A 13,417-nucleotide genomic window follows, 5' to 3' on the forward strand; every position below is an offset into this window, starting at 1 on the left:
TGGGGTGAAAGATAGATCTAATGTGCCAAAGGAAGGCAACATGGAAATTCAGTTTTCTGCCCGCAGAGGAAGGAGGGTCGACAGCCCAATGGGTTAATGCACCTACTGCAGCCTCCTATGTGTAGCCAGTAGGCGACACATTCAGTTGCTGATGAGATGCTGATACAGGTTTGTTTGCTATGCAGGGGCCGGGGGTCTCCTCACAGCGCCTCAAGAAGGTATCCTGTTTGAGTCCCTGTGCAAATATCTTATCAACCATGACCTGTAGGTTACACTTGTTCCCCTCGTTTTTTCCATTCAGTTGGGGACAGAGAGACAAGCTTTTCTACGGGCGTTACCAAGGCCATAGTGCAGAAAACAAAGGCACAATTGTCAGTAGGAATGCAGGTATTGAAGGGGCATTAGCTGTTGGCTGATCACACATGGCAATTCATAACCATTTTGAAAAGAAAAAAAAAAGTTTTGCCCAGCAGACTCCAGACATTGGATTAGATCTCGGGTCTCCAGCATCCCAAGACCAAGCACTTACCACTTGAGCCACTGGGGGCTGTGCTTTTATGGGTTGCTTTTGGGCGCATATATCTTTCTTCTGCATGCCCCTGTGAGCATACCCATTTGCTTTGTGAAACATGTTCACTGAAGAAAATGAGGATAGAACATCTGGCCCCCCCAGCTCCACCAAATACCAGCTAACTGCAGTGGCCTAGCAGTTAAGTGATTGCGTTACAGAGCTGGGGGCCTGGGTTCGAGTCCGGCACTTAAACGGAATAGTGGGGGAATCTCCTTGTACAGTTGGTGTGGAACATAGCAGAGAAGTGGGACTGTGGAAGTGAGGGAGTGCAGGCTAAAGGAGGAGGTGGGGCAGGCTAAAGGGAGAGGTAGAGGCAGATGAAGTGGTCCCTGTGGAGAGGAGGTGGGGCTGGCTGAGTCAAAGTAGGTCTAGAAGGGCATGGCGTAGGTTCCCTGGTAAAGGAAGGAAGGAAGAAAGCTTAGAGGAGGCCAGGAAGTGGATAGTATAAAGGAGGAGGCAGGTTATGCTAAAGAGTAGTGCGGGATGAGAAAAAAATGTCAGCTGATGGTGGGGTCCATTCCATCCTCCACTGGGCACCCTTTTTCTCCCCTCCTCAATGGCCCCTTTCCCCACATTAGGACCCTCCTTTACACCCCCCCCTCCACTATTCAGTGCCCTATTCTCCCCCTCACACCGTACCCAGAGCCCACTTTATCCTACATCCCCATGCGCAGCGCAGTCTTCTGTCCTCTGCTACTCTATGCTTTCTTAGTGCTGCTTGTTCATGATTCCTAAATGTAAACACTCTGCTCTCAAAAGTGAAAGATTTGAAAGACTCTTGATGCAACAAGCATTTCCCACTCTTTGCCCTGGGGGTGAGAGGGCTGCTTTCTGCCTTTAACACCCTAAATTTTGGAGTGGCTGGCTCCACCACTGAGAATGAGGGCCTAATCCTGGTCGGAAACGGGCAGAGGTCTGCGCCCTGCCTCCTCCACGCGTCCCTAACGCTCCCAAACGCGACCACAGCCCTTACGGGCACAGCCTTATGTCCAGTGCAGCCTCTATGATGCAGCCACCCAGGTAGCTTAGGGTTAGGATATGTGCTCTTCAACATAAGCCTGGCCAACCAGGCCCCGGAGAGTGTCACAGCATGCCCTGTAATCCCCTAGTGATGGTGGCCTTGTTGACGATGATCTTGCTGGAATACTGATGCCTTTTTTCCTCCCAGAAGCCCCAGAAGCCAAGTGAAATGAAGGGGTGTGCACCTCTCAATGGCCTCTGTTTACCCTCTGGCTAACTGAAATTAGTTCTGGGCTCTCCAGGCAAATGTATCCATTCGGGAGAGAGCTAGGAATAGGAAGGCTCTTTCTGCAGGCAGAGTGGGGAAGAGTCAGAGAGCTACATGCCTGAGGCATCTTTCATCCTCCTTCGCTCATTGTGTTCCCTAACTTCTAACTCTCTGCCAGGCCAGGCCCTGTTTCTTTTACTGCCAACCAGAGGCATAGGCACGGTAGGGCCTGAGGGGCAAGGCCCACCCAAAATCTGTAAATGCCCACTCAGCAGCGCTGTGTGGGAATTTACAGATATTTTTGTCAGTGCAGTGGGCCCAGCTACATTAGCATCAGGCGCCATTTGCTAGACAATCCTGGCTACGCCTCTGGTGCTTTCTGACTCAACAACCCAATCACCCCTTCAGCCCTTCTTACTCGTCTCACAGCACCTCCCATAAGCGTGGAATGCATCTTTTGTTGGTAGATTTCCTTCATGAGGCTTAGCTAGACCTGCATTCCTTTTCAAAGTGCCATACAAGAGAGCAAAAAAGGAGAAGGCATAATAGAGCGGGAAGTAGGTGGAAGACGAGGGGTCAGGGGGGTTGGCAGCAGAGGCGTAGCCAGGATTGTCTAGCAAATGGGGCCTGATGCTAATGTAGTTGGGCCACTGCACTGACAAAAATATCTGTAAATTCCCACACAGCGCTGCAGATTGGGCATTTACAGATTTTGGGTGGGCCTTGCCCCTCAGGCCCTACCCTGCCTACGCCTCTGCTCTCTCACCCAGGGCAAAGAGTGGGAAAGGCTCGCTACAGCAAGAGTCTTTCAAATCTTTCACTTTTGAGAGCAGAGTGTTTACATTTAAAAATCCTGAACAAGCAGCAATACCAAAGCATACAGTAGGAGAGGACAGAAGACTGCCCTGCGCATATCAGTACACCCCAATGACAAAGGCAAAGATTTAACTGACCTGCTTAGCTATTATTGGCTGACACCTCCCAATGAGTATCATCTCTACGTGAAGCAAAACATCTTCTGAATTGGGGTGAAAGATAGATCTAATGTGCCAAAGGAAGGCAACATGGAAATTCAGTTTTCTGCTCTCAGAGGAAGGAGGGTCGACAGCCCAATGGGTTAATGCACCTACTGCAGCCTCCTATGTGTAGCCAGTAGGCGACACATTCAGTTGCTGATGAGATGCTGATACAGGTTTGTTTGCTATTCAGGGGCCGGGGGTCTCCTCACAGCGCCTCGAGAAGGTGGCCTGTTTGAGTCCCTGTGCAAATATCTTATCAACCATGACCCGTAGGTTTCACTTTTTCCCCTCGTTTTTTCCATTCAGTTGGGGCCAGAGAGACAAGCTTTTCTATGGGCGTTACCAAGGCCATAGTGAAGAAAACAAAGGCACAATTGTCAGTAGGAATGCAGGTATTGAAGGGGCATTAGCTGTTGGCTGATCGCACAGGGCAATTCATACCCATTTTGAAAAAAAAAAAAGTTATGCACAGCAGATTCCAAACATTGGATTAGAACTCATGTCTCCAGCATCCCAAGCCCAAGCACTTACCACTTGAGCCACGGGTGGCTGTCTTACTTAGTGTTGCTTTTGGGCGTATATATCTTTCTTCTGCATGCCCCTGTGAGCATACCCATTTGCATTGTGAAACATGTTCACTGAAGAAAATGAGGATAGAACATCTGGCCCCCCAGCTCCACCAAATACCAGCTAACTGCAGTGGCCTAGCAGTTAAGTGCTTGTGTTACAGAGCTAGGGCCTGGGTTTGAGTCCTGCTTTCGGCACTTAAACGGAATAGTGTAGTAATTTCCTTGTACATTTGGTGTGGAACATAGCAGAGAAGTGGGACTGTGGAAGTGACGGAGTGCAGGCTAAAGGCGGAGGTGGGGCAGGCCAAAGGGAGAGGTAGGGGCAGATGAAGGGGTTTCTGTGTATAGGAGGTGGGGCTGGCTGAGTCAGGGTAGGTCTAGAAGGGCATGGTGTAGGTTCCCTGGTAAAGGAAGGGAGAAAGAAAGCATAGAGGAGGCCAGGAAGTGGAGGGTATAAAGGAGGAGGCAGGTTATGCTAAAGAGTAGTGCCGGATGAGGAAAAAAATGTCAGCCTATGGAGGGGTCCATTCCATCCTCCACTGGGCACCCTTTTTCTCCCCTCCTCAATGGCCCCTTTCCCCACATTAGGACCCTCCTTTACACCCCCCTCCACTATTCAGTGCCCTATTCTCCCCCTCACACCGTACCCAGGGCCCACTTTATCCTACATCCCCATGCGCAGCGCAGTCTTCTGTCCTCTGCTACTCTATGCTTTCTTAGTGCTGCTTGTTCATGAATCCTAAATGTAAACACTCTGCTCTCAAAAGTGAAAGATTTGAAAGACTCTTGATGCAACAAGCATTTCCCACTCTTTACCCTGGGGGTGAGAGGGCTGTTTTCTGCCTTTAACACCCTCAATTTTGGAGTGGCTGGCTCCACCACTGAGAATAAGGGCCTAATCCTGGTCGGAAACAGGCAGAGGTCTGCGCCCGGCCTCCTCCACACGTCCCCAATGCTCTCAAACGCGACCACAGCCCTATGTCCAGTGCAGCCTCTATGGTGCAGCCACCCAGGTAGCTTAGGGTTAGGATATGTGCTCTTCAACATAAGCCTGGCCAACCAGGCCCCGGAGAGTGTCACAGCATGCCCTGTAATCCCCTAGTGATTGTGGCCTTGTTGACGATGATCTTGCTGGAATACTGATGCCTTTTTTCCTCCCAGAAGCCCCAGAAGCCTAGTGAAATGAAGGGGTGTGCACCTCTCACTGGCCCTGTTTACCCTCTGGCTAACTGAAATTAGTTCTGGGCTCTCCATGCAAATGTATCCATTCGGGAGAGAGCTAGGAATAGGAAGGCTCTTTCTGCAGGCACAGTGGGGAAGAGTCAGAGAGCTACATGCCTGAGGCATCTTTCCTCCTCCTTCGCTCATTGTGTTCCCTAACTTCTAACTCTCTGCCAGGCCAGGCCCTGTTTCTTTTACTGCCAACCAGAGGCATAGGCAGGGTAGGGCCTGAGGGGCAAGGCCCACCCAAAATCTGTAAATGCCCACTCAGCATCGCTGTGTGGGAATTTACAGATATTTTTGTCAGTGCAGTGGGCCCAACTACATTAGCATCAGTCCCCATTTGCTAGACAATCCTGGTTACGCCTCTGGTGCTTTCCGAATCAACAACCCAATCATCCCTTCAGCCCTTCTTATTCGTCTCACAGCACCTCCCATAAGCGAGGAATGCATCTTTTGTTGGTAGATTTCCTTCATGAGGCTTAGCTAGACCTGCATTCCTTTTCAAAGGGCCATAGAAGAGAGCAAAAAAGGAGAAGGCATAACAGAGCGGGAAGTAGGTGGAAGACGAGGGGTCAGGGGGGTTGGCAGCAGAGGCGTAGCCAGGATTGTCTAGCAAATGGGGCCTGATGCTAATGTAGTTGGGCCACTGCACTGACAAAATATCTGTAAATTCCCACACAGCGCTGCTGATTGGGCATTTACAGATTTTGGGTGGGCCTTGCCCATCAGGCCCTACCCTGCCTGCGCCTCTGCTCTCTCCCCCAGGGCAAAGAGTGGGAAAGGCTTGCTACAGCAAGAGTCTTTCAAATCTTTCACATTTGAGAGCAGAGTGTTTACATTTAAAAATCTTGAACAAGCAGCAATACCAAAGCATACAGTAGTAGAGGATAGAAGACTGCCCTGCGCATATCAGTACACCCCAATGACAAAGGCAAAGATTTAACTGACCTGCTTAGCTATTATTGGCTGACACCTCCCAATGAGTATCATCTCTCCGTGAAGCAAAACATCCTCTGAATTGGGGTGAAAGATAGATCTAATGTGCCAAAGGAAGGCAACATGGAAATTCAGTTTTCTGCCCGCAGAGGAAGGAGGGTCGACAGCCCAATGGGTTAATGCACCTACTGCAGCCTCCTATGTGTAGCCAGTAGGCGACACATTCAGTTGCTGATGAGATGCTGATACAGGTTTGTTTGCTATGCAGGGGCCGGGGGTCTCCTCACAGCGCCTCAAGAAGGTATCCTGTTTGAGTCCCTGTGCAAATATCTTATCAACCATGACCTGTAGGTTACACTTTTTCCCCTCGTTTTTTCCATTCAGTTGGGGACAGAGAGACAAGCTTTTCTATGGGCGTTATCAAGGCCATAGTGCAGAAAACAAAGGCACAATTGTCAGTAGGAATGCAGGTATTGAAGGGGCATTAGCTGTTGGCTGATCACACATGGCAATTCATAACCATTTTGAAAAGAAAAAAAAAAGTTATGCCTAGAAGGTTCCAGACATTGGATTAGAACTCAGGTCGCCAGCATCCCAAGACCAAGCACTTACCACTTGAGCCACTGGGGGCTGTCCTTCTATGGGTTGCTTTTGGGCGCATATATCTTTCTTCTGCATGTCCCTGTGAGCATACCCATTTGCTTTGTGAAACATGTTCACTGAAGAAAATGAGGATAGAACATCCGGCCCCCCCAGCTCCACCGAATACCAGCTAACTGCAGTGGCCTACTAGTTAAGTGCTTGCGTTACAGATCTGGGGGCCTGGGTTGGAGTCCTGCTTTCCGCACTTAAACAGAATAGTGGGGGAATCTCCTTGTACAGTTGGTGTGGAACATAGCAGAGAAGTGGGACTGTGGAAGTGAGGGAGTGCAGGCTAAAGGGGAAGGTGGGGCAGGCCAAAGGGAGAGATAGGGGCAGATGAAGGGGTCTCTGTGTAGAGGAGGTGGGGCTGGCTGAGTCAGGGTAGGTCTAGAAGGGCATGGCGTAGGTTCCCTGGTAAAGGAAGGGAGAAAGAAAGCATAGAGGAGGCCAGGAAGTGGAGGGTACAAAGGAGGAGGCAGGTTATGCTAAAGAGTAGTGCCGGATGAGGAAAACAATTTGAGCCTATGGAGGGGTCCATTCCATCCTCCACTGGGCACCCTTTTTCTCCCCTCCTCAATGGCCCCTTTCCCCACATTAGGACCCTCCTTTACACCCCCCTCCACTATTCAGTGCCCTATTCTCCCCCTCACACCGTACCCAGGGCCCACTTTATCCTACATCCCCATGCGCAGCGCAGTCTTCTGTCCTCTGCTACTCTATGCTTTCTTATTGCTGCTTGTTCATGATTCCTAAATGTAAACACTCTGCTCTCAAAAGTGAAAGATTTGAAAGACTCTTGATGCAACAAGCATTTCCCACTCTTTACCCTGGGGGTGAGAGGGCTGCTTTCTGCCTTTAACACCCTCAATTTTGGAGTGGCTGGCTCCACCACTGAGAATAAGGGCCTAATCCTGGTCGGAAACAGGCAGAGGTCTGCGCCCGGCCTCCTCCACATGTCCCTAATGCTCCCAAACGCGACCACAGCCCTATGTCCAGTGCAGCCTCTATGGTGCAGCCACCCAGGTAGCTTAGGGTTAGGATATGTGCTCTTCAACATAAGCCTGGCCAACCAGGCCCCGGAGAGTGTCACAGCATGCCCTGTAATCCCCTAGTGATGGTGGCCTTGTTGACGATGATCTTGCTGGAATACTGATGCCTTTTTTCTTCCCAGAAGCCCCAGAAGCCTAGTGAAATGAAGGGGTGTGCACCTCACACTGGCCTCTGTTTACCCTCTGGCTAACTGAAATTAGTTCTGGGCTCTCCATGCAAATGTATCCATTCGGGAGAGAGCTAGGAATAGGAAGGCTCTTTCTGCAGGCACAGTGGGGTAGAGTCAGAGAGCTACATGCCTGAGGCATCTTTCCTCCTCCTTCGCTCATTGTGTTCCCTAACTACTAACTCTCTGCCAGGCCAGGCCCTGTTTCTTTTACTGCCAACCAGAGGCATAGGCAGGGTAGGGCCTGAGGGGCAAGGCCCACCCAAAATCTGTAAATGCCCACTCAGCAGCGCTGTGTGGGAATTTACAGATATTTTTGTCAGTGCAGTGGGCCCAACTACATTAGCATCAGTCCCCATTTGCTAGACAATCCTGGCTACGCCTCTGGTGCTTTCCGACTCAACAACCCAATCATCCCTTCAGCCCTTCTTACCCGTCTCACAGCACCTCCCATAAGCGAGGAATGCATCTTTTGTTGGTAGATTTCCTTCATGAGGCTTAGCTAGACCTGCATTCCTTTTCAAAGGGCCATAGAAGAGAGCAAAAAAGGAGAAGGCATAACAGAGCGGGAAGTAGGTGGAAGACGAGGGGTCAGGGGGGTTGGCAGCAGAGGCGTAGCCAGGATTGTCTAGCAAATGGGGCCTGATGCTAATGTAGTTGGGCCACTGCACTGACAAAATATCTGTAAATTCCCACACAGCGCTGCTGATTGGGCATTTACAGATTTTGGGTGGGCCTTGCCCATCAGGCCCTACCCTGCCTGCGCCTCTGCTCTCTCCCCCAGGGCAAAGAGTGGGAAAGGCTTGCTACAGCAAGAGTCTTTCAAATCTTTCACATTTGAGAGCAGAGTGTTTACATTTAAAAATCTTGAACAAGCAGCAATACCAAAGCATACAGTAGTAGAGGATAGAAGACTGCCCTGCGCATATCAGTACACCCCAATGACAAAGGCAAAGATTTAACAGACCTGCTTAGCTATTATTGGCTGACACCTCCCAATGAGTATCATCTCTCCGTGAAGCAAAACATCCTCTGAATTGGGGTGAAAGATAGATCTAATGTGCCAAAGGAAAGCAACATGGAAATTCAGTTTTCTGCCCGCAGAGGAAGGAGGGTCGACAGCCCAATGGGTTAATGCACCTACTGCAGCCTCCTATGTGTAGCCAGTAGGCGACACATTCAGTTGCTGATGAGATGCTGATACAGGTTTGTTTGCTATGCAGGGGCCGGGGGTCTCCTCACAGCGCCTCAAGAAGGTATCCTGTTTGAGTCCCTGTGCAAATATCTTATCAACCATGACCTGTAGGTTACACTTTTTCCCCTCGTTTTTTCCATTCAGTTGGGGACAGAGAGACAAGCTTTTCTATGGGCGTTACCAAGGCCATAGTGCAGAAAACAAAGGCACAATTGTCAGTAGGAATGCAGGTATTGAAGGGGCATTAGCTGTTGGCTGATCACACATGGCAATTCATAACCATTTTGAAAAGAAAAAAAAAAGTTATGCCCAGAAGGTTCCAGACATTGGATTAGAACTCAGGTTACCAGCATCCCAAGACCAAGCACTTACCACTTGAGCCACTGGGGGATGTCCTTCTATGGGTTGCTTTTGGGCGCATATATCTTTCTTCTGCATGTCCCTGTGAGCATACCCATTTGCTTTGTGAAACATGTTCACTGAAGAAAATGAGGATAGAACATCCGGCCCCCCCAGCTCCACCGAATACCAGCTAACTGCAGTGGCCTAGCAGTTAAGTGCTTGCGTTACAGAGCTGGGGGCCTGGGTTCGAGTCCGGAACTTAAACGGAATAGTGGGGGAATCTCCTTGTACAGTTGGTGTGGAACAAAGCAGAGAAGTGGGACTGTGGAAGTGAGGGAGTGCAGGCTAAAGGCGGAGGTGGGGCAGGCCAAAGGGAGAGATAGGGGCAGATGAAGGGGTCTCTGTGTAGAGGAGGTGGGGCTGGCTGAGTCAGGGTAGGTCTAGAAGGGCATGGCGTAGGTTCCCTGGTAAAGGAAGGGAGAAAGAAAGCATAGAGGAGGCCAGGAAGTGGAGGGTACAAAGGAGGAGGCAGGTTATGCTAAAGAGTAGTGCCGGATGAGGAAAAAAATTTGAGCCTATGGAGGGGTCCATTCCATCCTCCACTGGGCACCCTTTTTCTCCCCTCCTCAATGGCCCCTTTCCCCACATTAGGACCCTCCTTTACACCCCCCTCCACTATTCAGTGCCCTATTCTCCCCCTCACACCGTACCCAGGGCCCACTTTATTCTACATCCCCATGCGCAGCGCAGTCTTCTGTCCTCTGCTACTCTATGCTTTCTTATTGCTGCTTGTTCATGATTCCTAAATGTAAACACTCTGCTCTCAAAAGTGAAAGATTTGAAAGACTCTTGATGCAACAAGCATTTCCCACTCTTTACCCTGGGGGTGAGAGGGCTGCTTTCTGCCTTTAACACCCTCAATTTTGGAGTGGCTGGCTCCACCACTGAGAATAAGGGCCTAATCCTGGTCGGAAACAGGCAGAGGTCTGCGCCCGGCCTCCTCCACATGTCCCTAATGCTCCCAAACGCGACCACAGCCCTATGTCCAGTGCAGCCTCTATGGTGCAGCCACCCAGGTAGCTTAGGGTTAGGATATGTGCTCTTCAACATAAGCCTGGCCAACCAGGCCCCGGAGAGTGTCACAGCATGCCCTGTAATCCCCTAGTGATGGTGGCCTTGTTGACGATGATCTTGCTGGAATACTGATGCCTTTTTTCTTCCCAGAAGCCCCAGAAGCCTAGTGAAATGAAGGGGTGTGCACCTCACACTGGACTCTGTTTACCCTCTGGCTAACTGAAATTAGTTCTGGGCTCTCCATGCAAATGTATCCATTCGGGAGAGAGCTAGGAATATGAAGGCTCTTTCTGCAGGCACAGTGGGGAAGAGTCAGAGAGCTACATGCCTGAGGCATCTTTCCTCCTCCTTCGCTCATTGTGTTCCCTAACTTCTAACTCTCTGCCAGGCCAGGCCCTGTTTCTTTTACTGCCAACCAGAGGCATAGGCAGGGTAGGGCCTGAGGGGCAAGGCCCACCCAAAATCTGTAAATGCCCACTCAGCAGCGCTGTGTGGGAATTTACAGATATTTTTGTCAGTGCAGTGGGCCCAACTACATTAGCATCAGTCCCCATTTGCTAGACAATCCTGGCTACGCCTCTGGTGCTTTCCGACTCAACAACCCAATCATCCCTTCAGCCCTTCTTACTCGTCTCACAGCACCTCCCATAAGCGAGGAATGCATCTTTTGTTGGTAGATTTCCTTCATGAGGCTTAGCTAGACCTGCATTCCTTTTCAAAGGGCCATAGAAGAGAGCAAAAAAGGAGAAGGCATAACAGAGCGGGAAGTAGGTGGAAGACGAGGGGTCAGGGGGGTTGGCAGCAGAGGCGTAGCCAGGATTGTCTAGCAAATGGGGCCTGATGCTAATGTAGTTGGGCCACTGCACTGACAAAAATATCTGTAAATTCCCACACAGCGCTGCTGATTGGGCATTTACAGATTTTGGGTGGGCCTTGCCCATCAGGCCCTATCCTGCCTGCACCTCTGCTCTCTCCCCCAGAGCAAAGAGTGGGAAAGGCTCGCTACAGCAAGGGTCTTTCAAATCTTTCACATTTGAGAGCAGAGTGTTTACATTTAAAAATCTTGAACAAGCAGCAATACCAAAGCATACAGTAGTAGAGGATAGAAGACTGCCCTGCGCATATCAGTACACCCCAATGACAAAGGCAAAGATTTAACTGACCTGCTTAGCTATTATTGGCTGACACCTCACAATGAGTATCATCTCTCCGTGAAGCAAAACATCCTCTGAATTGGGGTGAAAGATAGATCTAATGTGCCAAAGGAAGGCAACATGGAAATTCAGTTTTCTGCCCGCAGAGGAAGGAGGGTCGACAGCCCAATGGGTTAATGCACCTACTGCAGCCTCCTATGTGTAGCCAGTAGGCGACACATTCAGTTGCTGATGAGATGCTGATACAGGTTTGTTTGCTATGCAGGGGCTGGGGGTCTCCTCACAGCGCCTCAAGAAGGTATCCTGTTTGAGTCCCTGTGCAAATATCTTATCAACCATGACCTGTAGGTTACACTTTTGCCCCTCGTTTTTTCCATTCAGTTGGGGACAGAGAGACAAGCTTTTCTATGGGCGTTACCAAGGCCATAGTGCAGAAAATAAAGGCACAATTGTCAGTAGGAATGCAGGTATTGAAGGGGCATTAGCTGTTGGCTGATCACACATGGCAATTCATAACCATTTTGAAAAGAAAAAAAAAAGTTTTGCCGGGCAGACTCCAGACATTGGATTAGATCTCAGGTCTCCAGCATCCCAAGACCAAGCACTTACCACTTGAGCCACTGGGGGCTGTGCTTCTATGGGTTGCTTTTGGGCGCATATATCTTTCTTCTGCATGCCCCTGTGAGCATACCCATTTGCTTTGTGAAACATGTTCACTGAAGAAAATGAGGATAGAACATCTGGACCCCCAGCTCCACCAAATACCAGCTTACTGCAGTGGCCTAGCAGTTAAGTGATTGCGTTACAGAGCTGGGGGCCTGGGTTCGAGTCCGGCACTTAAACGGAATAGTGGGGGAATCTCCTTGTACAGTTGGTGTGGAACATAGCAGAGAAGTGGGACTGTGGAAGTAAGGGAGTGCAGGCTAAAGGAGGAGGTGGGGCAGGCTAAAGGGAGAGGTAGGAGCAGATGAAGTGGTCCCTGTGGAGAGGAGGTGGGGCTGGCTGAGTCAGGGTAGGTCTAGAAGGGCATGGCGTAGGTTCCCTGGTAAAGGAATGGAGAAAGAAAGCATAGAGGAGGCCAGGAAGTGGAGAGTATAAAGGAGGAGGCAGGTTATGCTAAAGGGTAGTGCGGGATGAGAAACAAATGTCAGCCCTTGGTGGGGTCCATTCCATCCTCCACTGGGCACCCTTTTTCTCCCCTCCTCAATTACCCCTTTCCCCACATTAGGACCCTCCTTTACACCCCCCCCTCCACTATTCAGTGCCCTATTCTCCCCCTCACACCATACCCAGGGCCCACTTTATCCTACATCCCATGTGCAGCACAGTCTTCTGTCCTCTGCTACTCTATGCTTTCTTATTGCTGCTTGTTCATGATTCCTAAATGTAAACACTCTGCTCTCAAAAGTGAAAGATTTGAAAGACTCTTGATGCAACAAGCATTTCCCACTCTTTGCCCTGGGGGCAAGAGGGCTGCTTTCTGCCTTTAACACCCTCAATTTTGGAGTGGCTGGCTCCACCACTGAGAATAAGGGCCTAATCCTGGTCGGAAACAGGCAGAGGTCTGCGCCCGGCCTCCTCCACATGTCCCTAATGCTCCCAAACGCGACCACAGCCCTATGTCCAGTGCAGCCTCTATGGTGCAGCCACCCAGGTAGCTTAGGGTTAGGATATGTGCTCTTCAACATAAGCCTGGCCAACCAGGCCCCGGAGAGTGTCACAGCATGCCCTGTAATCCCCTAGTGATGGTGGCCTTGTTGACGATGATCTTGCTGGAATACTGATGCCTTTTTTCTTCCCAGAAGCCCCAGAAGCCTAGTGAAATGAAGGGGTGTGCACCTCACACTGGACTCTGTTTACCCTCTGGCTAACTGAAATTAGTTCTGGGCTCTCCATGCAAATGTATCCATTCGGGAGAGAGCTAGGAATAGGAAGGCTCTTTCTGCAGGCACAGTGGGGAAGAGTCAGAGAGCTACATGCCTGAGGCATCTTTCCTCCTCCTTCGCTCATTGTGTTCCCTAACTTCTAACTCTCTGCCAGGCCAGGCCCTGTTTCTTTTACTGCCAATCAGAGGCATAGGCAGGGTAGGGCCTGAGGGGCAAGGCCCACCCAAAATCTGTAAATGCCCACTCAGCAGCGCTGTGTGGGAATTTACAGATATTTTTGTCAGTGCAGTGGGCCCAACTACATTAGCATCAGTCCCCATTTGCTAGACAATCCTGGCTACGCCTCTGGTGCTTTCCGACT

The sequence above is a fragment of the Ambystoma mexicanum genome, chromosome 1q (genome assembly GCF_040938575.1).
Source record: "Ambystoma mexicanum isolate Mex_15411 chromosome 1q, UKY_AmexF1_1, whole genome shotgun sequence".
NCBI lineage: Eukaryota > Metazoa > Chordata > Amphibia > Caudata > Ambystomatidae > Ambystoma > Ambystoma mexicanum.